This window comes from Dendropsophus ebraccatus, chromosome 7, assembly GCF_027789765.1.
Source record: "Dendropsophus ebraccatus isolate aDenEbr1 chromosome 7, aDenEbr1.pat, whole genome shotgun sequence".
NCBI lineage: Eukaryota > Metazoa > Chordata > Amphibia > Anura > Hylidae > Dendropsophus > Dendropsophus ebraccatus.
In genome coordinates this window covers 5460390-5482600 of record NC_091460.1, presented here as the reverse complement: position 1 = coordinate 5482600, position 22211 = coordinate 5460390, and the positions used below count along the sequence as shown (strand labels likewise).

The following is a 22211-nucleotide window of genomic DNA, read 5'->3' as shown; positions in this document are numbered from 1 at the left end:
TCCCCATCTCCATACTCCATCTATGGAGGGTGACATTGCTCTCCATTCCCCATCTATGGAGGGTGACATTGCTCCCCATTCCCCATCTATGGAGGGTGACATTGCTCCCCATCTTCATTCCCCATCTATGGATGGTGACATTGCTCCCCATCTCCATTCCCCATCTATGGAGGGTGACATTGCTCCCCATTCCCCATCTATGGAGGGTGACATTGCTCCCCATCTTCATTCCCCATCTATGGAGGGTGACATTGCTCCCCATCTCCATTCCCCATCTATGGAGGGTGACATTGCTCCCCATTACCCATCTATGGAGGGTGACATTGCTCCCCATCTCCATTCCCCATCTATGGAGGGTGACATTGCTCCCCTTTCTCCATCTATGGAGGGTGACATTGCTCCCCATCTCCATTCCCCATCTATGGAGGGTGACATTGCTCCCCATCTATGGAGGGTGACATTGCTCCCCATCTCCATTCCCCATCTATGGAGGGTGACATTGCTCCCCTTTCCCCATCTATGGAGGGTGACATTGCTCCCCATCTCCATTCCCCATCTATGGAGGGTGACATTGCTCCCCATCTATGGAGGGTGACATTGCTCCCCATCTCCATTCCCCATCTATGGAGGGTGACATTGCTCCCCATCTCCATTCCCCATCTATGGAGGGTGACATTGCTCCCCATCTCCATTCCCCATCTATGGAGGGTGACATTGCTCCCCATCTCCATTCCCCATCTATGGAGGGTGACATTGCTCCCCTTTCCCCATCTATGGAGGGTGACATTGCTCCCCATTCCCCATCTATGGATGGTGACATTGCTCCCCATCCCCATTCCCCATCTATGAAGGGTGACATTGCTCCCCATTCCCCATCTATGAAGGGTGACATTGCTCCCCATCTCCATTCCCCATCTATGGAGGGTGACTAGGGATGCACGATGCATCGAAAAATCGATACTACTATCGATTTTCGGGGCAAAAAAACGGTTCGATACCAAGATTTCCTGGTATCGATACTTTATGTTAAACTACAAAATAGCGTAGTTTAACATATAGTGCCGAGAACATGACAGGCGGCTACCTGAGCGCCTGTCATGTTCTCTCTGTGCCACCCCTGCGAACACAGACCCGGGACCCTGCGCGCTCACTTGGGCCCAGATCATCCACCTACCATGCAGCTGCCGCCGGCAAATTTTAGGTCACCGCTCCTGCCTCTGACATCGCCAGCCCCGGGACACGTGTGTGTCACTGCGGGTCCTATGGGCTAAGATGAGGACCTTCCCCCCCCTCCACAGGCACCGAGCATGAGACACAGCTGGGCCGGTGAGTGTCTGACAAGGGCAGAGGGGCAGCACAGGGTCGGCGGCAGGAGAGGGAGGAGAGCGGCTGAGAGCTGCACGGTCCGGGAGAGGAGAACGCAGGAGAAGGCTGGAGGTGGGGGAGGCGAGGAGGAGATCTGACAGGAGGTAGCTGTGAGGCAGGGCCGTCAGGACATCCCCGGGGCCGGCATCAGCAATGTGGGGGGTGAACAAAAGGTCGGCCTGGCTGCGACTGTGAAGGGAAGTGGGAGGGGGGCGGTAGCCTGCACATTACTCTGCCGCCCGAATCCAGCTGGAATAGTGCAATTACAACCCCCATCATCCCCCCTGATAGCTGAAGTGTGTTACATGACTACAGTTCCCATCATCCCCCTGATAGCTGAAGTGTGTGTTACATGACAACAACCCCCATCATCCCTGATAGCTGAAGTGTGTGTTACATGACTACAACCCCCACCATCGCCCTGGTAGCTGAAGTTTGTGTTACATGACTACAGTTCCCATCATCGCCCTGATAGCTGAAGTGTGTATTACATGACTACAGTTCCCATCATCCCCCTGATAGCTGAAGTGTGTGTTTCATGACTACAATTCCCATCATTCCCCCTGATAGCTGAAGTGTATCACATGACTACAGTTCCCATCATCCCCCCTGATAGCTGAAGTGTATTACATGACTACAGTTCCCATCATCCCCCTGATAGCTGAAGTGTGTGTTACATAACTACAGTTCCCATCATCTCCCTGATAGCTGAAGTGTATCACATGACTACAGTTCCCATCATCCCCCCTGATAGCTGAAGTGTATTACATGACTACAGTTCCCATCATCTCCCTGATAGCTGAAGTGTATCACATGACTACAGTTCCCATCATCCCCCCTGATAGCTGAAGTGTGTGTTACATGACTACAGTTCCCATCATCCCCCTGATAGCTGAAGTGTATCACATGACTACAGTTCCCATCATCCCCCTGATAGCTAAAGGGTGTATCACATGACTACAGTTCCCATCATCCCCCCTGATAGCTGAAGTGTTATTGTGCATATTATAAGATTATCACCTTCCTGATGACGCACGGTAAATGGTGCAAGCAGAGAAACCACCAAATTCAGTACCACTTAAAAACGTGCTACTAAATAAAACTACAGATTGCCCCATAGCCATGTTAAGAATCAGAATAGGGCTATTTTTTTAAGAACATTTATTTTAAATAATGAAAACTTTATTTATAAAGTAATATGGTTCGTACAGACCTGACAGTCGGGTGGGATCTCTACTCTTGTGTTTTCAAAAAAAAAAAAAATAATTTATTAAAGAGTCACTGTCGTATTTTTTTTTTTTGCAGAAATCAATAGTCCAGGCGATTTTAAGAAACTTTGTAATTGGGTTTATTAGCCAAATCTGCCATTATCTGCATGTAAAAAGCCTTTTCCCAGGTCCCCCCCTCCTTCCTCTTTTTCATCCACTCTGAAAAATCTGAAAATTGTGACTTGTTGCAGGAGACGTCCCCTGTCTGTTCTAGGGAGAGGGGAGGGGGGAGGAGGAAGGAGGGAGTTAGCCGGCAGCAGAAAGCAGATAACAGGGGATTACAGGCTCAGAGCTGGGTGACAGCTGTAATCTGAGCTCAGACAGGTCAGTGGTGATGGTCACAAGAGAGATCCCGTGAGGGATTTGTAGATTAACTCTTTGTTGTCCTGTTTTGGTCTTTTCTTTAGCTCTCTCCATAGGAGAACAATGAAGACAGGGGGGAGAGCTTCAAACTGATTTTTCATGATAAAAATGCATTTTTCGGATAATAAACCCAATTACAAAGTTTCTTAAAATCGCCTGGACTATTGATTTCTGCAAAAAAAAATTTCACGACAGTGACACTTTAAGTATCGAATTGGTATCGAGCATTGAAAAAAAAAAGTTGGTATTGGTATTGAACTCAAAATTCTGGTATCGTGACATCACTAAGGGTGACATTGCTCCCCATCTCCATTCCCCATCTATGGAGGGTGACATTGCTCCCCATCTCCATTCCCCATCTATGGAGGGTGACATTGCTCCCTATCTATGGAGGGTGACATTGCTCCCCATTCCCATTCCCCATCTATGGAGGGTGACATTGCTCCCCATTCCCATTCCCCATCTATGGAGGGTGACATTGCTCCCCATTCCCATTCCCCATCTATGGAGGGTGACATTGCTCCCCATCTCCATTCCCCATCTATGGAGGGTGACATTGCTCCCCATCTATGGAGGGTGACATTGCTCCCCATCTCCATTCCCCATCTATGGAGGGTGACATTGCTCCCCATCTCCATTCCCCATCTATGGAGGGTGACATTGCTCCCCATTCCCAATCTATGGAGGGTGACATTGCTCCCCATCTCCATTCCCCATCTATGGAGGGTGACATTGCTCCCCATCTCCATTCCCCATCTATGGAGGGTGACATTGCTCCCCATCTCCATTCCCCATCTATGGAGGGTGACATTGCTCCCCATCTCCATTCCCCATCTATGGAGGGTGACATTGCTCCCCATCTATGGAGGGTGACATTGCTCCCCATCTCCATTCCCCATCTATGGAGGGTGACATTGCTCCCCATTCCCATTCCCCATCTATGGAGGGTGACATTGCTCCCCATCTCCATTCCCCATCTATGGAGGGTGACATTGCTCCCCATCTCCATTCCCCATCTATGGAGGGTGACATTGCTCCCCATCTATGGAGGGTGACATTGCTCCCCATTCCCATTCCCCATCTATGGAGGGTGACATTGCTCCCCATCTATGGAGGGTGACATTGCTCCCCATTCCCATTCCGCATCTATGGAGGGTGACATTGCTCCCCATCTCCATTCCCCATCTATGGAGGGTGACATTGCTCCCCATCTATGGAGGGTGACATTGCTCCCCATTCCCATTCCCCATCTATGGAGGGTGACATTGCTCCCCATCTATGGAGGGTGACATTGCTCCCCATCTCCATTCCCCATCTATGGAGGGTGACATTGCTCCCCATCCCCATTCCCCATCTATGGAGGGTGACATTGCTCCCCATCTCCATTCTCCATCTATGGAGGGTGACATTGCTCCCCATTCCCATTCCCCATCTATGGAGGGTGACATTGCTCCCCATCTATGGAGGGTGACATTGCTCCCCATTCCCATTCCCCATCTATGGAGGGTGACACTGCTCCCATAGTCGGCCACAGAGTTAAGGTTTATTACATAAACAATGTATCATGGATTGTGACTCGGAGTGAAAGTGAATGACAGTAATTATATTCCTACTAATGGGACTGTGTGAAATGTCCCACCATGAACCAGACCTTAGAACCTGGTTGTTTTGTTGTTTCAGGGTCAAGAAAACTGTGAAGGAGACCAGCAGTTTTTCCCATGAACATGGATTTACATTTTCAGTCGGAACTGAGACTGCTATTACGACAAAAGCTGGTTTTATTGCTGAAGGAAAAGTCAAAGTTAGCATGAACGTGAGCACCAGCCACAACTGGAAGCTTACAGAGACTAATGAAACCGAGGTAAGTTGTTGGGGTTATACAAAAAATTACATGGCTGGTCCTTAGGTAAAAAAATTATGTAAATGACCTCTGATTCTTGGAAGTTCTTTATTATGCTTCAAAGTTACCCAACTGTTTTTCGATCTGTAACCCGGACATGGAGGTCTGGACTGAAGGACACCTAGAATAGTCCTGTAATGCTGAAGGGAGCGAGGACATACAGTATTACAAGCAGTATAGACTGTAGTAGGGTGGACGGCTGTAGTCAGGAAAAGACTGGAGATATCCAACAAAAGTTAAAGGGGATTTACCACCAGGTACATCCTCTTTAATCTGAACCGACAGATGGAACAGTGCAGTCACTGGGAAGCCGGTGCCGCGGTCCGTTTTTCACACCACGGCCCGGTTCCCTTGCACGGCGCCGTTCTATGCACCGAAACCGGAGGTAGGCTGAGCCGCCCCCAGTAGGAGGGAATTCCCTCCCCTGTATGACGCGGCTCCCTTAGAATGACTGGAGCCACGTCATACAGGGGAGGGAATTCCCTCCCACTGGGGGCGAGCCGGCCTACCTACAGTGCTTGAGCACCTGCCGCTTCCGGTGCATGGAACGGCGCCGTGCACGGGAACCGGGCCGCGGTCCGAAAAAAGGACCGCGGCACCGGCTTCCCTGTGACGCTGCCGTTCGATCCGTTGGTTTAGATTAAAGAGGATGTACCTGGCGGTTAATATGGTGGTTAATATGGTGGGTAAGATCATATAAGAGGAGAGCCAACTTATAGCATGAATCCAATTCACTTTATCTGGAAATTGTAGTTCTGCATTCTAGGTGCCCCGATTCCCCGAGGTCTGGGATGACTTCTCCAGGTAATATAGGACTTGGAGTTGGCATTACGCACAGTAAATTCCATCATCTTTAAATGTAACTAAAATGAACAACATCCCAAATACAAATCCAAGAGTACAGCTGGGGAATAAAAGCTAGAAGAGAAGTCGACCTACCTCAGTAGAAGTGAAACGGGAAACCAAGGAAACTTAATTTTTAATCTTGGTTTTCTCACAATATATGGTGATTAACCCATAGACAACCCAGGGTAGGTGAGCGGCGCCTTGCATGATTTCTCCTGCAGCCATAGTCCTGGAGAGCACAGACGCCTCTTGGTGACTCATGGGATGGGTCATATTCATTTCCCCTAGATTATTGCGGATCCAGATGCCATGACTAAGAGCTAAGTAGGCTCGAAACACGTCGGCTATTATCTTAGACTTTTGGAATTAATAAAGTGGAATTTTATATGAGCTGGAGGAATCAAGTTTTGTTTCTTGCCATTGATACCCAGGAATCTAGGGGCTTTATCCCCCGTGCTCTATTTTCCTACGTGATCCTAGAAAGCATGAATAACACTGGGAGCTGACCGCAGTTAGCACCCAGGGGTGCTGCGGCCCCGCTCTAAACCGCCACGGTCCCGGGTGCCGCTTGTAGCCCGGGACTGCAGCTATTAGCGGGCCCGGTCCGATCGCCGTGCCCGCTAATTAAGTCTTCAGATGCAGCTGTCAAAGTTGACAGCTGCATCTGAATCCTTATTGCAGTCTGTTCCCTGGTGTCTAGTGGGGGGATTGCCCCCCCACGACGCGATCGTAGAGGGGCGATCCCCGTGTCTTACCCGGCTAGGGTCAGCGCCGTAAAGGGGCTGATCCTGGCTCGGCACTCGGTTGTTTTTGGCTGCAGCAGCCCAAAGCAATCGAGTGCCGATCTCATTTGTTTATGCAGCATATCTATGCAGCATAGATCTTAATGAGAGATCAGTGTACTTATACTAGAAGTCCCCCAGGGAGAAAAACCCTAACCCCTGGGGGGGAATAACCCTAACCCCAGGGGGGAATAACCCTAACCCCAGGAGGAATAACCCTAACCCCAGGGGGGAATAACCCTAACCCCAGGAGGAATAACCCTAACCCCAGGGGGGAATGACCCTAACCCCAGGGGGAATTACCTTAACTCAAAGGGGAATAACCCTAACCCCAGGGGGGAATAACCCTCACCCCAGGGGGGAATAACCCTCACCCCAGGGGGGAATAACCCTAAACCCAGGGGGGAATAACCCTAAACCCAGGGGGGAATAATCCTAACCCCAGGGGGAATTACCCTAACCCCAGGGGGAATAACCCTAACCCCAGGGGGAATAACCCTAACCCCAGGAGGAATAACCCTAACCCCAGGGGGAATAACCCTAACCCCAGGAGGAATAACCCTAACCCCAGGGGGGAATAACCCTAACCCCAGGGGGGGACAACCCTAATTCCAGTGGGAATAGCCCTAACCCCAGGAGGAATAGCCCTAACCCCAGGGGGGAATAACCCTAACCCCAGGGGGAATAACCCTAACCCCAGGAGGAATAACCCTAACCCCAGGGGGAGAATAACCCTAACCCCAGGGGGAATAACCCTAACCCCGGGAGGAATAACCCTAACCCCAGTGGGAGAATAACCCTAACCCCAGGAGGAATAACCCTAACCCCAGGGGGGAATAACCCTGACCCCAGGGGGCTTCTAGTATAAGTGTTAAAAAAAAGTGTTGTTATTAGTAAAAAGCCCCCTCCCCTAATAAAAGTTTAAATTACCCCCCTTTTCCCATGTTATAAATAAAAATAAATAAATAAACATGTTTGTTATCGCTGCGTGTGTAATGGCCCGAACTATTAATCACATTCCTGATCTCGCACGGTAAACGGCGTCAGCGCAAAAAATTCCAAAGTGCAAAATTGCGCATTTTTGGTCGCATCAAATCCAGAAAAATTATAATAAAAAGCGATCAAAAAGTCGTATATGCGCAATCAAGGTACCGATAGAAAGAACACATCATGGCACAAAAAATGACACCTCACACAGCCCCATAGACCAAAGGATAAAAGCGCTATAAGCCGGGAATGGAGCGATTGTAAGGGACGTATATTTGTTATCAATGGTTTGAATTTTTTACAGGCCATCAGATAATATAAAAGTTATACATGTTATATATCGTTGTAATTGTAATGACTTGAGGAACATACACTTCCATTCAAAAGTTTGGGGTCACATTAAAATTTTTTAAGGAAAAGCACTGTCATTTTTAATGAAGATAACTTTAAACTAGTCCTAACTTTAAACAAATCCACTCTATACATTGCTAATGTGGTAAATGACTATTCTAGCTGCAAATGTCTGGTTTTTGGTGCAATATCTACATAGGTGTATAGAGGCCCATTTCCAGCAACTATCACTCCAGTCTTCTAATGGTACAATGTGTTTGCTCATTGGCTCAGAAGGCTAATTGATGATTAGAAAACCCTTGTGCAATCATGTTCACACATCTGAAAACAGTCTAGCTCGTTACAGAAGCTACAAAACTGACCTTCCTTTGAGCAGATTAAGTTTCTGGAGCATCACCCCCCCCCCCCCCCCATTTGTGGGGTCAATTAAACGCTCAAAATGGCCAGAAAAAGAGAACTTTCATCTGAAACTCGACAGTCTAATTCTTGTTTTTAGAAATGAAGGCTATTGCATGCGAGAAATAGCTAAGAAATTGAAGATTTCCTACAACGGTGTGTACTACTCCCTTCAGAGGACAGCACAAACAGGCTCTAACCAGAGTAGAAAAAGAAGTGGGAGGCCGCATTGCACAACTAAGCAAGAAGATAAGCACATTAGAGTCTCTAGTGTGAGAAACAGACGTCTCACAGGTCCCCAACTGACATCTTCATTACATAGTTCCCGCAAAACACCAGTGTCACCATCTACAGGGAAGGGGCGGCTGCGGGATTTTGGGCTTCAGGGCAGAGTGGCAAAGAAAAAGCCATATCTGAGACTGGCCAATAAAAGAAAAATATTAAGATGGGCAAAAGAACACAGACATTGGACAGAGGAAGAAGGGAAAAAAGTGTTGTGGACGGATGAATCCAAGTTTGAGGTGTTTGGATCACAAAGAAGAACGTTTGTGAGACGCAGAACAAATGAAAAGATGCTGGAAGAATGCCTGACGCCATCTGTCACGATCCCCGTGACTTAGGTTCTGGTTGATAGCCTACAGGGTCACACTGGATCCCCCTCCGTCAGCTGCCAACCAGAACCTCCTCAAATCTTGTCGCTGCCACCACACATCATATAAGGCTGACGTGACACCTCACCTTAAACCCACCTAACACAACTACAACAGACTATACGCTATAGCCTTAACAGATTAACAACTCACCTTTGGTAACGCTCTTCCTAGGGTCATAAGATCGTTAGAACACAAGAAGACTCTTATTAAAGTGAAATTTAATATCATAAAAAAAAGACTGTGCATACAACAAAGGGTTATTTAAGAAAAATACAAGATAAAATACACAGACATATATATATATATATATATATATATATATATATATATATATATATACAGTGAAATACAGTTCTTAAAATAAAAGGGAGAAAAAACAGAACTTAATACGTCACGCGCTGTTTTAGTCCAGTTGCCTGGGGAAGCAGAATATAGGCCAGTCCATCCAACAAGGGATCCCCAAAGAATGACAATTTCCTATCAGCCATATCTGTCTTAAAAGGACTGTGAGAGACCCTCTCCCACCCTTCTTTCTTTGATGTCAGAGGAGGCCAGGGAATATGGTAATGACCTTTTACAACCCTGGGATTATGACACCCATGGTATTGTACCACTTGCCTCAAGATGTTCATATTCCAATATTTCTGCAGGTTTTTATCCTATTAATGTCTCAGGTCCACCATTTCCTCTGTCATCACCTCCCACACACGTCCATACCAAACATGGCGACGGTTGGCGCAATACAGTGGGAGTTACCCAAATGCTTCCTGTTCCCTTAGGACGAGAAGTTCAGTTTTCATACTGTCGGTTGGTAACAGTGTCCTGGGTATGTGTGCAAAAGCGTACCTCTAGAACAGTGCTTCTCAAACTTTTTCTACTGGAGCCTCACCCAACAGACCAAGGCAATGCCTGGGCCTCACCAGACTGACCAAGAGGGTGCCTGGGCCTCACTATCTGTGGTGAAAGTCCATTTAAAAGCTAAAAATACTGCTAGGGCTAGCTTTCACCCACTCTCCAAAGCTCTATATACTAATAAAGCAAGTACAAAATAAATTAATAATGTTGCTAAAATGGAAATCTTTGCAAACAGCAAAAGGACTGTGCAGATCATAGTTACTTTTTTGAAAACTGGCTCCTCAGCTGGACCTCACCAACAACAAGGGGGAGCCTCACGCCTCACAGTTTGAGAAGCACTGCTCTAGAATATGTGTGAATTCCATATTTCTGGAGGGGTCAGATGCCAGAATGGTGTTCTATAGGTGACCTCCGGTGTCCCTTACCTAACCTCTCTGGGTCTCTGGTTTTGTCACAGACCAGGATGTGTATTGTTTCTGTAAACAAGTTTTATGGGCCCTGGTGTTTATGACCCACTTAGTTCCTGGTCTCAGGTCTGGACACTAGATAGTCATCACCTTTAGGAATCAGGAATGCTAGGAGGGCTGGGTGAGTGACCTCTGTTCATAATGTTGAGCTCACAGGGGATATTGATCACCACACCATCTGTTAAGCATGGTGGAGGTAATGTGATGGTCTGGGGTTGCTTTGGTGCTGGTAAGGTGGGAGATTTGTACAAGGGATTCTGAATAAGGAAGGCTATCACTCAATTTTGCAACGCCATGCCATACCCAGTGGACAGCGCTTGGTTGGAGCCAATTTCATCCTACAACAGGACAATGACCCTAAACACCTCCAAATTGTGCAAGAACTATTTCCAGCAGAAGCGGCAGCTGGTATTCTATCATAGGTAATGGAGTGGCCAGCGCAGTCACCAGATCACCACCCCATTGAGCTGTTGTGGGAGCAGCTGGACCGTATGGTACGCCAGAAGTGCCCATCCAACCAATCCAACTTGTGGGAGCTGCTTCTAGAAGTGTGGGGGGCAATTTCTCCAGCTTACCCCAACAGATTAATAGCTAGAATGCCAAAGGTGTGCAATGCTGGAATTGCTGCAAAAGGAGGATTCTCTGACCAAAGCAAAGTGTGATGTAAGAACAATGTTATTTCACATACAAATCATTATTTCTAACCTTGTCAATGTCTTGTCTCTATTTTCTATTCATTTCACAACATATGGTGGTGAAGAAGTGTGACTTTTCATGGAAAACACAAAATTGTTTGGGTGACCCCAAACTTTTGAACGGTAGTGTATATAACAAGTCAGTTTTACCCCAGGGCGAACGGCGTAAAAACAAAAAAAACTCAAAATAAATGCCTTTTTTTTCCATTTTCAACACACATTGAATTTTTTTCTGGTTTTGCAGTGTACTTTATGGGAAAAAAATCAGCCTGTCATTGCAAAGTACAATTAGTGGCGCAAAAAATAAGGGCTCATGCGGGTTTCTAGGTGTAAAAATGCAAGTGCTATGGCCTTTTAAGCACAAGGAGGAAAAACGTAAATGCAAAAATTGAAATTGGCCGGGTCCTCTAAGGGTTAAGAATGATTTGTTCTCCGGATTCTTGTTTTTAGCAAATGTTTTCATCTGAATTGGCTATAGAACTGTTCACCTTGTCATCAGAATCATTTTCACCAAAACGGAATCCTTAAATGTCTTACTGTTTCTGATGCCATTTACAAAGAAGCACATACACAATAACAAACACATGGTCACTAAGGTTCTTGTTGTTTTTGTCTTCTACAGACGTCCTTTGAATCGAGCACAAACATAGAGGTTGAGCCTGGTAGAGCTGTTCGGGTGGTGTCCTCTGTGATGAAAGCTGAACTGAATGTCCCCTACAAGGCGTTAGCCCGCACCATGTTTGGTGCGGAGGTTGAAGTTCGTGGAGCGTGGATAGGGGTCTCACACTACAACATGATGGTTACACAAGAAGATTCTGACACACCTTTTATCCCGTAGATGATCAATGTCTCGAGATTTACCATTCCCAAATCAAATTGATTAATTTAGATAAAAAAAGATAAATGATGATTCTAATGATTATGCTTTATGCAGATTGATTGTAAAACATATACAAATCTCTTATTAATCTCCACTACTAATTACCAGAAAATCCATAAAATTCCGCTTCTGCCATGGAGGAGACTGAAGAGCTCCATAGACGTAGCATAGGACCATAACTAATAAGGAGAGGGCTGGAGAGTAATAGAGACATAGCAAAAAGTCTGTTCTCACTGGGCTGTTATCTCTATGATACATTCGTTTCTGACAACCTTTAATGATAATTGTCCAGGGTAAAATCCACAAAATTTCTGTCCAATATACCAAATGTCCGCCAGATAGTCGGATCAAGTGTTCAATGCAGCAATCGTTCTTTGGAGGTTCGGAAAGCCGTAGATTCTCTCTAACACTGGGATTGGGACGTGTCAATCCAGTAAACGTCCACATAGAAGACAGGCTGGGCTGAGACGTTATAATCTGATGTTCTCTCAATCTCATGTGTGCTCAGACTTCACTCCAATATTGATCCTGATGCTTGAAAGATGCAACAATTCCCCATGATAACAGGATCACAGGGAGGAGACAGAGGGAGATTTGGTGCAAGATGGACAGTGATCAGATCTTATAAATCCAAAGGAGAATCATAACTAACTTTGCTAACATTGCTAACAATATTTTCTGGGAACTCTGATTTAGCCGATAATCGCTACGTGGAATAGCGGTCGCGGCGGGCGCCCGGCGATTTCACAAACATAATACTTTACCTGTCCAGGCTGCAGATCTTCTCCTTCTCCCGGTCCCGTGCTGCAGCATCAGCTTCGGAGCGGCCTGTCTCAGCTGACAGACCTCTCAGCCAATCACTGACCAGGACCGCCGGGGCCAATGATTGGCTGAGCGGTCTGTCAGTTCAGACAGGCTGCTCCGAAGCTGATGCTGCCGTACAAGATCGGGAGAAGGAGAAGACCTGCAGCCTGGACAGGTAATGTATGAAACAAGGGCTGCAAGGACATCAGTAATGGTGTCCCTGCAGCCCTCGCTAACGATTGTCGGGCCGTGAAATAGGCCCAGTAAACGAGCCCCGATCTAGCAGATCGGTGGTCGTTTACATCGTTTATCGGGCCCTGCTCGGCCCGTGGAATCTTTTGCAAAGATAAAAGGAAACATTGGATTTTCATCTAAACTCCAATACCCTATAGAACCAGATGGGCGGTTATCAGTAAACACTGGAGGTCATAGGAAGTGCAAAGATCTCCGGAGACATCAGTACATCAAAAGTTTTCTCATGTATCTCCCCGGATGTGATTCCTGCCCAGAACTGCTGAGATGCATTTGCTGCTTTGCTCTATTAATGAATTGACAATAAACTTTACATTTCATTGCGCATTACGCCCTTGTGTTATATGTGATACTGTATGTGGCGGCTTTTAGTTGACACTTCTAGTAGCCGAATGTTGGTGTGTGATTGTCAATCGCTGGCTAGCCCAGTTACCTTACAGCTCTGAGTTCTAGATTAGAGCTATGTTCCCACACAGTATTTTTGCAATCAAAATCAAGAGTGGATTGAAAACACAGAAAGGCTATGTTTTGACACTTGAAATTAAGTGGATGGCCATAATTTAATTGCAAATAATGGCGTTATTTAATAACAACGGCCTTTGTTTCAAAATAACAGCAATTATTTGCTATTAATGGCGGCCAATCTAAAATACTGAGCAAAAATACTGTGTGGGAACATAGCCTAGTGGAGCATTTCTGTCCTGTTTTGTTGAGAGCAATCCCACTTTGACAAGGTCTGTACACCCTAATTGTCTAGTGTACTCTTCCTAGGACAACACCTTTAAAGAAAAAGTTGAGGACATGCACTAGGTTTTTGTTTTATATAACTGCAAAGGCCCAGGGGGACAAAGAGAAAGCAGAAGTAAACCCTAAAGCTAGTCCCCCCCCCCCCCACACACACTGTCACTGTCTACTTGCAGAGCAGGTCCTTAACAACCATTCACAACTGGGCGACAGTCCCTGCTCTGAAATAGGGGCAGAAAAACAGGACAAAACACTGACAGAAAAATACAGACAAGAAGACGGGTAAAAGACAGGACATGTAATAGAATGGTCAGAGAGGCCAGGTCAGAAACAGAGAAGGCGAGCACGCTACAATGACAGTAGACAAAGGCGTTGTCACAAAAGAGGTCAGAACCAAGAAGGCAGCGAAGAACGGGAGAGAAACAGGCAAATAGAGGACAGAAGCCAGATATGGTAACAAGGTAAATGTAAAACAAAAGCCAAAGACAGTAGCAAGGTAGACAGTGGACAATGTAAAGTACACAATAAGAAAGGTGAAAATGGTAACAAAACAGGCAAAAGTTCAGGATATCAGAAAACACTAAGGACGGGGCAAAATGCTTGATCAAGCTGAACAGAGCTATCAAGAGACCTGGAAAGAAGTAAGGGAGATACCCTATGGGGCAGTGTCAGACTGGGGTATGTGGGGCCCAACAGAGGAAATTATCCTGGGGGGCCACCAATGAAGAACCAGTGAAAAATGACATGTTAGTCAGTGTTAATGCAGGTTCTAAATCTGGGGGCCCACCGGAGCATCCTCTGGTCCTCTGGTGGGCCAATCCGACACTGCCTATGCGAAACCAAGACCTGGACCCAAAATTCATAGGTCCAGGTAGAGAAACGCAGACCAATGACCAGACAAAAACACACATAAACAGAGGAGGCAAAAAGCAATGGCAAGTGCAGGGAGAACAGAAAAACATGGAACAGATGACTAGAGCAAAGACAAATGCAAGGAACGCTGAAAAACCAGAAATGGAACATAAGGGCTGAAGATGGCACTGATGTCTTATCAGGCACGGACATGACAGCAACACAGCCCATATTCATATAGTCACCTGTAGGATCTTTTCAAACCTCTACACCACCACCACAAAAAAAGAGGAAAAAAAAAGCTGGAGGGCTTAAAGAGCCACAGCTGGTGTTTGGTGGGCCACTCTGAGCCTGGAGGGGTCATTACAGTCATTATGATCAGACAGAGGGGTCAGTAGGATCATCACATTATCATTAGAGGGAGGGGTCAGCAGAGTCATCTTATTATCATTAGAGGAGGGGTCAGCAGAGTCATCTCATTATCATTAGAGGGAGGGGTCAGTAGGATCATCACATTATCTTTAGAGGGCGGGGTCAGTAGGATCATCACAGTATCATTAGAGGGAGGGGTCAGCAGAGTCTTCTCATTATCATTAGAGGGCGGGGTCAGCAGTCATCTCAATATCATTAGAGGAGGGGTCAGCACAGTCATCTCATTATCATTAGAGTGCAGGGTCAGCAGAGTCATCTCATTATCATTAGGGAGGGGCCAGCAGAGTCATCTTATTATCATTAGGGAGGGGCCAGCAGAGTCATCTCATTATCATTAGAGGGAGGGGTCAGCAGAGTCATCTCATTATCATTAGAGGGAGGGGTCAGCAGAATCATCTCATTATCATTAGGGAGGGGCCAGCAGAATCATCTCATTATCATTAGGGAGGGGCCAGCAGAGTCATCTCATTATCATTAGAGGGCAGGGTCAGCAGTCATCTCAATATCATTAGAGGGAGGGGTCAGCAGAGTCATCTCATCATTAGAGGGAGGGGTCAGCAGAGTCATCTCATTATCATTAGGGAGGGGCCAGCAGAGTCTTCTCATTATCATTAGAGGAAGGGGTCAGCAGAGTCATCTCATTATCATTAGAGGGAGGGGTCAGCAGAGTCATCTCATTATCATTAGGGAGGGGCCAGCAGAGTCATCTCATTATCATTAGAGGGAGGGGTCAGCAGAATAATATCATTATCATTAGGGAGGGGCCAGCAGAATCATCTCATTATCATTAGAGGGAGGGGCCAGCAGAATCATCTCATTATCATTAGAGGGCGGGGTCAGCAGAGTCATCCATATTTGGAGCAACAAATAATATACCATGCATTGCTAGAGATGACCCATCACAAAGGATATAACCATATAAATCCACCAAGCATAGATACATTGCAGGTCCACCCTGGTACACAATCACCTACACCCCATGCCTTCCCTAATGTCCCCATAACTTCTCCCTGCATCCCGGCACCTGTAATGTCACTCAGGTGCCGGGATGCAGGAAGCAACATGGGAGAACGCCGCTACCAGTGACAATGACTATGTTTATGCTGGCTTTGTGGTATGCCCTTTTAGCGGTGTTCGGCTGGTGTTGTGGGTGCCGTGTCGGGCCGTGTGATGTGATGTGCTGCAGAAGTTGTGGGGATGCTGGGAAGTGTGGTGCACTTCAGCTGACTGGGGCCATGCTGGGTAGTGTGGTGCGCCACAGCTTACTGGGCCCGGGGCAATGGTGGGCAGTGTGGTTCTGCAGCAACTGACTGGACTAGGGGCATGCTGGGCAGTGTGGTGCACGCTGCTGACCTGACCAGGGGGGGAGGTGCTGGGCTGTGTGGTGCGCTACAGCTTACTGGGCCAGGGGCAATGCTGGGCAGTGTGGTTCTGCAGCAACTGACTGGATTGGGGGCATGCTGGGCAGTGTGGTTCACGCTGCTGACCTGACCAGGGGAGGAGATGCTGGGCTGTGTGGTGCGCTACAGCTGGTGGGGGGCTGTGCTCTGCGATAATGGACTTGCTACATTATGTGTGCATTAGCTCTGCTACATCATAAGCTAGTTGAAACAGCGATGAAGCGATGAAACAGTTCGTGTTTCACAGTTCTCCCTCTCTGAACAGCTAGCACTCCTTTATAAGACCCACATGACCAAAATTAGCAGGATATGTCTGTGCTCACATGTCTGGACCCTATGTTTTTCCCATTCTCTGAGAGCAGCAATGGTAAGTGTAATACCATATCCATACTTGTGTCGTTTGGGGGCAGCCTTCCCCGCCGGTGGTGCTGACTGGGTTTTGGTGGGGCTTTTTTGGGTTTGGTCCTGTGACATTGGGGTTGCAGGGCCGTTCCATGGCCTCCCTTCCCTGCACGTGCACGCTTTGCGGGGTTGGCGGTCGCTGACCGACACGGTGTGGAGTTAGCGTAGGGACCCGTGTGGACCAGAGGACCTGCGCGGTGGTACACGGGGCAATATGGCTTGATCAATTCATATACAGACACTCTGGTGTTGATTTTTAATATAGGCCAAGCGGCATTAGTATCAGCCATAGATGGGATGTGCAGCCGTTCCATTCTCTCCAGTTCGTGTTAAGCTAGTATATAATGCTGGGGTGATGTGATGCAAAGTCAGTGAAAAAACAGTCCTGTGTTCACTGCACAATAGTAATGACAGCAATGGGCAGGAAAGAAAGCTAAGGAGGAGGATGATGGGAAAGCTAGTTCACCGCCCAGCGCCATCTTGGATATAGATCAGCAGTGCACCACCACCTCCCATACATACATTAAAGTGCTTGGATGGGGGGGGGGGGGCGCTATACAGTAAAGGATGGGTGAGGAGTTGGTGACTACTGTACTATAATTGCTGGTTCTGATGAACATTTCCTATGTGTAATGTCCTGTACAGTATATAGTGCTGTTCTGTACTGTAGTGATTATACTGAGCACTTATCAGTGTAATAAATGAGTATTGTAGGTAATTATTGGTGGCTGCTGGAACCAATTAATCACATTTACATTATTTCCTATGAGAAGACACTGCTCGGTTTTCAAACTGCTTGGTTCTCAAACTGCCTTCCGGAACCAATTAAGTTCGAGAACCGAGGTACCACTGTAGTTTAATAGATAGGACAATTACGCATGCTACGGTATATAATATGTTTATTTATGTATTTATTTTTATATGTTTTATTTATATAATGGGAAAGAGGGGTGATTATAACTTTGGGGGAGGAGCTTTGGGGTATTTTTAAAAACATTTTAACTTTTTTCCCCACACATTTTAAGTCCCCCTGGGGGACTTTGTCCTGCAATCATTAGACTGCATACACTGATCATTGCTATGCCATAGGCATAGCATTGATCAGTGTAGTAGGCACTCTGCCTGTGGCCTGTGGCAGACTCAAGCAACAGAGTGCCGATCGGACCACACTGAGGAAGGTAAGAGACCTTCGGCGGTCCTTAAAAACGATCGGAACCGATCAGTAGGTCCCGATCAGTAGGTGACAGGGGCTGCCCCTGTCACTTACAGTTAAATGCCGCAATTACGCCGTGAAAAAAGAGAAAAAAATGGAGGTAAAAGCGAAAACCAGCGCTGTCTCTGGAAAGAAGCCAATCTCTTCAATCGAATATAATTAAAAACGTAACAATTTATTGCACAGAGGGCAGTGATTGCGACGTTTAAGTGGTTAATGGCAGGCTGCCGCGTGATCGCTGAAGTCTGTCATTAACGGTGAGGGTCAGGCTGCTCACTGCAGCCGGCCCCCACCTGCTATGAAGTGTGCTCCGGTCCCGAACACGCTTCATAGCGGGAGAAACACCCTGGACGTACAGTTACGCCCAGTGTCACCTGGTGACAGACACCCTGGGCGCAACTGTACGTCCAGGGTCGTCTAGGGGTGAACAACACTTATGTCAAAAACTTTGGGTCCGTTAACACACACAGATTATCTGACATATATCCGCCAGATTCTTTCTTCATTTGCAAATACCTATTAGACCAGACCTTACAATCCTCTATGGGCACCATTAAAGCGGTACTCCACTGAAAAACATTCCCCCCCATTTCTCTTCCGCAGCATAGACATTACTCACATAGGGAGGCTCCATCTGTTCTGCTGTTTTCAGCCACTTTTCTGCTCTCAGCTGCTGTCCAGGAAGTTCTGTAGTTTCTATTTTTTCTATTACTGGTGACCCCTCTAATCTCTAGCTGCCACCATTTTGTGTCCCCTCTTACCTCTAGCTGTCGCCATTTTGTGTCCCCTCTTACCTCTAGCTGCAGCCATTTTGTGTCAGCCTGTCAGTCTGCAGCCATGTTGTGTCAGCCTGTCAGTGTGCAGTCATTTTGTGTCAGCCGGTCAGTGTGCAGTCATTTTGTGTCAGCCGGTCAGTGTGCAGCCATTGTGTGTCAGCCTGTCAGTGTGCAGTCATTTTGTGTCAGCCTGTCAGTGTGCAGCCATTGTGTGTCAGCCTGTCAGTGTGCGGCCATTTTGTATCAGCCTGTCAGTGTGCGGCCATTTTGTGTCAGCCGGTCAGTGTGCAGTCATTTTGTGTCAGCCTGTCAGTGTGCAGCCATTGTGTGTCAGCCGGTCAGTGTGCAGTCATTTTGTGTCAGCCTGTCAGTGTGCAGTCATTGTGTGTCAGCCTGTCAGTGTGCAGCCATTTTGTGTCAGCCTGTCAGTGTGCAGCCATTGTGTGTCAGCCTGTCAGTGTGCGGCCATTTTGTGTCAGCCTGTCAGTGTGCAGCCATTTTGTGTCAGCCTGTCAGTGTGCAGTCATTTTGTGTCAGCCGGTCAGTGTGCAGCCATTGTGTGTCAGCCTGTCAGTGTGCAGCCATTGTGTGTCAGCCTGTCAGTGTGCAGCCATTTTGTGTCAGGCTGTCAGTGTGCGGCCATATTGTGTCAGCCTGTCAGTGTGCAGCCATTTTGTGTCAGCCTGTCAGTGTGCAGCCATTGTGTGTCAGCCTGTCAGTGTGCAGCCATTGTGTGTCAGCCTGTCAGTGTGCAGCCATTGTGTGTCAGCCTGTCAGTGTGCAGCCATTTTGTGTCAGGCTGTCAGTGTGCAGCCATTGTGTGTCAGCCTGTCAGTGTGCAGCTATTTTGTGTCAGGCTGTCAGTGTGCAGCCATTTTGTGTCAGGCTGTCAGTGTGTGGCCATTTTGTGTCAGCCTGTCAGTGTGCAGCCATTTTGTGTCAGCCTGTCAGTGTGCAGTCATTTTGTGTCAGCCGGTCAGTGTGCAGCCATTGTGTGTCAGCCTGTCAGTGTGCAGCCATTGTGTGTCAGCCTGTCAGTGTGCAGCCATTTTGTGTCAGGCTGTCAGTGTGCAGTCATTTTGTGTCAGCCGGTCAGTGTGCAGCCATTGTGTGTCAGCCTGTCAGTGTGCAGCCATTTTGTGTCAGGCTGTCAGTGTGCAGCCATTTTGTGTCAGCCTGTCAGTGTGCAGCTATTTTGTGTCAGGCTGTCAGTGTGCAGCCATTTTGTGTCAGGCTGTCAGTGTGCAGCCATTTTGTGTCAGCCTGTCATTGTGCGGCCATTTTGTGTCAGACTGTCAGTGTGCGGCCATATTGTGTCAGCCTGTCAGTGTGCGGCCATATTGTGTCAGCCTGTCAGTGTGCAGCTATTTTGTGTCAGGCTGTCAGTGTGCAGCCATTTTGTGTCAGGCTGTCAGTGTGCAGCCATTGTGTGTCAGCCTGTCAGTGTGCAGCCATTTTGTGTCAGCCTGTCAGTGTGCGGCCATATTGTGTCAGCCTGTCAGTGTGCAGTCACTGCTCTGGGCTGAGTCTCCTCTGTCCTGGCCTGTAAACCTTTCCCCTTCCTCATGGCTAATTTGCATCAGTTGTCCTGTGACTTCTCATTGGCCTGTTAGTCACATGGTGCTTGCTGGCCAATAAGCAGGCAGTCTGGGATACTGATCACATGACCATGCTGAGGTAATCTCTCCTATATGGATGCCAGTAATGGCCGTGCACCTTCCCAGCTACAATATACGGCTGAGTCCTCACACAGGCAGGTACTTTACTATATGGGATTACCTCACATCTATCTGTCTATTACTGACTGTTATATACACAGCTCTGCAACCCGGGAAAGCTGGGTGCTTGTATGTGTGACTGAGGGGCAGAAGTGTATATGTTATTCCTGCACAGAGGGGGAGGTATACAGAGATATACAGAGATAGCAGGAGAGACAGAGAGGGGGAGGTATACAGAGATAGCAGGAGAGACAGAGAAGGGGGAGATATACAGAGATAGCAGGAGAGACAGAGAAGGGGGAGATATACAGAGATAGCAGGAGAGACAGAGAGGGGGGAGGTATACAGAGATAGCAGGAGAGACAGAGAGGGGGGAGGTATACAGAGATAGCAGGAGAGACAGAGAGGGGGGAGGTATACAGAGATAGCAGGAGAGACAGAGAGGGGGGAGGTATACAGAGATAGCAGGAGAGAGACAGAGAGGGGGAGGTATACAGAGATAGCAGGAGAGACAGAGAAGGGGGAGATATACAGAGATAGCAGGAGAGACAGAGAAGGGAGAGATATACAGAGATAGCAGGAGAGACAGAGAGGGGGGAGGTATACAGAGATAGCAGGAGAGAGACAGAGAGGGGGAGGTATACAGAGATAGCAGGAGAGACAGAGAAGGGGGAGATATACAGAGATAGCAGGAAAGACAGAGAAGGGGGGGATATACAGAGATAGCAGGAGAGACAGAGAAGGGGGGAGATATACAGAGATAGCAGGAGAGACAGAGAAGGCGATATACAGAGATAGCAGGAGAGACAGAGAAGGGGAGATATACAGAGATAGGAGAGACAGAGAAGGGGGAGATATACAGAGATAGCAGGAGAGACAGAGAAGGGGGAGAGATATACAGAGATAGCAGGAGAGACAGAGAAGGGGGAGATATACAGAGATGGCAGGAGAGACAGAGAAGGGGGAGATATACAGAGATAGCAGGAGAGAGAGACAGAGAAGGGGAGGTATACAGAGATAGCAGGAGAGACAGAGAGGGGGAGGTATACAGAGATAGCAGGAGAGACAGAGAAGGGGGAGATATACAGGGATAGCAGGAGAGACAGAGAAGGGGGAGATATACAGAGATAGCAGGAAAGACAGAGAAGGGGGAGATATACAGAGATAGCAGGAGAGACAGAGAAGGGGGAGATATACAGAGATAGCAGGAGAGACAGAGAAGGGGGAGATATACAGAGATAGCAGGAGAGACAGAGAAGGGGGAGAGATATACAGTGATAGCAGGAGAGACAGAGAAGGGGGAGATATACAGAGATAGCAGGAGAGACAGAGAAGGGAGAGATATACAGTGATAGCAGACGAGACAGAGAAGGGGGATATATACAGAGATAGCAGGAGAGACAGAGAAGGGGGAGATATACAGAGATAGCAGGAGAGACAGAGAAGGGGGAGGTATACAGAGATAGCAGGAGAGACAGAGAAGGGGGGAGATATACAGAGATAGCAGGAGAGACAGAAGGGGGAGATATACAGAGATAGCAGGAGAGACAGAGAAGGGGAATATATACAGAGATAGCAGGAGAAACAGAGAAGGGGGAGATATACAGAGATAGCAGGAGAGACAGAGAAGGGAAGAGATATACAGAGATAGCAGGAGAGACAGAGAAGGGGGAGATATACAGAGATAGCAGGAGAGACAGAGAAGGGGGAGATATACAGAGATAGCAGGAGAGACAGAGAAGGGGAAGATATACAGAGATAGCAGGAGAGACAGAGAAGGGAGGAGATATACAGAGATAGCAGGAGAGAC

At 47.5% G+C, this 22211-nt stretch overlaps 1 protein-coding gene across 2 annotated transcripts in view; it reads left to right on the top strand.

The window, feature by feature from the left end:
* The window catches only part of LOC138797237 (tachylectin-2-like), a 92578-nt gene that overhangs the window by 10084 nt on the left and 60283 nt on the right, over window positions 1-22211 (top strand). The window contains exon 1 of one of the 2 annotated variants that reach the window (XM_069977095.1): window positions 20373-20440. The exons of the other annotated variant lie outside the window; for it this stretch is intronic. The gene's annotated coding sequence lies outside the window, so the exon portion shown is untranslated. Of the gene's footprint in view, window positions 1-20372; window positions 20441-22211 lie in introns of those variants that run through there. 2 annotated transcript variants of the gene reach the window in all.